This window comes from Periplaneta americana, chromosome 17 (assembly GCF_040183065.1).
Source record: "Periplaneta americana isolate PAMFEO1 chromosome 17, P.americana_PAMFEO1_priV1, whole genome shotgun sequence".
In the NCBI taxonomy this organism is placed as follows: domain Eukaryota; kingdom Metazoa; phylum Arthropoda; class Insecta; order Blattodea; family Blattidae; genus Periplaneta; species Periplaneta americana.
The window spans coordinates 102,755,476-102,758,329 of NC_091133.1; the positions used below are offsets into that span (position 1 = coordinate 102,755,476).

Below are 2,854 nucleotides of genomic sequence, written 5' to 3' on the forward strand. Positions count from 1 at the left end.
TGTGGCCGTTTTGCTGAGTGTGGCCGTTTTGCTGAGTGTGGCCGTTTTGCTGAGTGTGGCCGTTTTGCTGAGTGTGGCCGTTTTGCTGAGTGTGGCCGTTTTGCTGAGTGTGGCCGTTTTGCTGAGTGTGGCCGTTTTGCTGAGTGTGGCCGTTTTGCTGAGTGTGGCCGTTTTGCTGAGTGTGGCCGTTTTGCTGAGTGTGGCCGTTTTGCTGAGTGTGGCCGTTTTGCTGAGTGTGGCCGTTTTGCTGAGTGTGGCCGTTTTGCTGAGTGTGGCCGTTTTTGCTGAGTGTGGCCGTTTTTGCTGAGTGTGGCCGTTTTTGCTGAGTGTGGCCGTTTTTGCTGATTGTCCGTTTTTGCTGATTGTCCGTTTTTGCTGATTGTCCGTTTTTGCTGATTGTCCGTTTTTGTTGATTGTCCGTTTTTGCTGATTATACAGTACTAATCGTTCGTTTTCTAAACTCGTGCCATACTTACTTACTTACTTACTTACTTACTTACTGACTGGCTTTTAAGGAACCCGGAGGTTCATTGCCGCCCTCACATAAGCCCGCCATCGGTCCCTATCCTGAGCAAGATTAATCCATTCTCAATCATCATATTCCACCTCCCTCAAATCCATTTTAATATTATCTTCCCATCTACGTCTCTGTGTCCCTAAAGGTCTTTTTCTCTCCGGCCTCCCAACTAACACTCTATATGCATTTCTGGATTCGCTCATACGTGCTACATGCCCTGCCCATCTCAAACGTCTGGATTTAATGTTTTTAATCATGTCATGTGAAGAATACAATGCGTGCAGTTCTGTGTTGTGTAACTTTCTTCATTCTCCTGTAACTTCATCCCTCTTAGCCCCAAATATTTTCCTAAGAACCTTATTATCAAACACCCTTAATCTCTGTTCCTCTCTCAAAGTGAGAGTCCAAGTTTCACAGCCATACAGAACAACCGGTAATATAACTGTTTTATAAATTCTAACTTTCAGGTTTTTCGAGAGCAGACTGGATGATAAAAGCTTCTCAACCGAATAATAACAGGCATTTCCCATATTTATTCTTGTGTTTAATTTCCTCGCGAGTATCATTTATATTTGTTACTGTTGCTCCCAGATTCGTGCCATAATCGCCAAAATTATTGTCTGGTTGCATAAATATCTGCTGTTAATATTATTAAAGCCATTTATGGTATTTATTAACTGACAGAAAATCATTGTAATATTTTACCATTTTTTAAAATGTCTTTATTTACAAAGTACATGAAAAGTCTGTTCTTGTGCAGTAATTTTATAAAATATTTATTATTTTTTTAGAATGACCTAATGTTTAAAATAGTTTCGCATATATTTTACGGTTAAATACTTTTATAAAGCATATGACAAATACAGTATTTGTATTGTTACATAGTTAAGTATTTTATAGGATTTATTAAATTCTCAAAATTGTCTTCAAATTCATTCATATCTTTCCTACACATTGAAACACATTAGAAGGTTTATATGAGCTACTTTCAACTGGTGTGTCACAAATGATTCGTTAGTGTGCTGCGAGAAAATGAAAATTGTGAAGGTTGTACCAAAAATTGGTAAAATAAAAATCAAAAGTGTAGTAAACAAAGTGAGTCCACAAGAGTCAACTTGCAGTGAACGCGACACAAGTCAATATTCAGTGAACACGGTGTACTTTTACTGAAAGGCGGTTTCTAATTCCAGTTTTTACAAGATTCATGCAACTAAATCCTCGCTAACACTTTACATTTAAAGATGGAATTATATAAATCAGTTAGAAGAAATTGTCCACTTAACTAACATGAATTGCAAGAACTCTTTGAAATCAATTCCTGAACATCTATTGCTCAATACATTTTTGAACATGTTGCCCTCGTAGCTGGTATAGCGCTGGCCTTCTATGTTCGGGATTGCGGGTTCGATCCCGGCCGAGGTCGATAGCACTTAAGTGTGTTGAAATGCGACAGGTTCATGTCAGTAATATTTATATTTGTGGAGAAAAATTCGCTTCGGCTCCTCAAATAGAAATTTCAATATTACAGATATTATTCTGTAGGACAAATTGATAAAAAAATATATATCGTTAATATTCTCATAGCTAGCAGTGCGTATTTCTGTACAGATTACTGTGCACTTAACTGCGGAATCCCGGCCAAATAAGTCACTCAGCTGAGTGCGCCCCTTGTATAATGGCAGTTGACTTGGACAGAAAACGTCAACATGTATGCCTAACTTGGAGTCAGGCCAAGAGGGAAACATTGAAGGAGAAGAGTTCGATCCGGTGCTGTGGATTGAATTCGGCGTAGCTCAGTGGTCAGAGCGCTTGGTACGCAGAACCAAGGACCCGGGTTCGATCCCCGGCGCCGGAGCGAATTTTTCTCCTCAAATATTAATTGTCAATATTACAGATATTATTCTGTAGGACAAATTGATAGAAAAATATCTTTAATATTCTCATGTCAGTAGATTTGCTGGCATGTAAAATAACTCCTACGGGACAAAATTCCGGCACACCGGCGACGCTGATATAACCTCTGCAGTTACGAGCGTCTTTAAATAAACCATAATTTAATTTACATTTTTTTGAACGTTGCCCGTGCCATTAGCATTTCATTTAAATTCAGATTAGTTCAAACACAGCTCTGATTTTATTTTCTCCATTACCATCTTCGTTTCTGAAGTCCAATTTGGTTGTCGCGTTTTTGCACATTGCCATTCAAAGTTTGTTGCATTTTTGGAAGTCGAGAAGCAAAATGCGACTGTGGCTTAAACCCTGGTTTATACTCTTGCATAAATCTTTTGTAGAACTTGTTAACTGATCATGGGAACATACGTTCTTATAGTACATTAT

The 2,854-nt window shown here is 38.7% G+C and overlaps 1 non-coding gene across 1 annotated transcript; it reads left to right on the plus strand.

Moving 5' to 3' along the window:
* The first annotated feature begins 2,299 nt into the window (after nt 1-2,299).
* On the plus strand, nt 2,300-2,372 carry TRNAC-GCA (transfer RNA cysteine (anticodon GCA)). Its single transcript has one exon. It is a non-coding gene; the product is annotated as a tRNA-Cys (tRNA).
* Nucleotides 2,373-2,854: the final 482 nt, after the last annotated feature.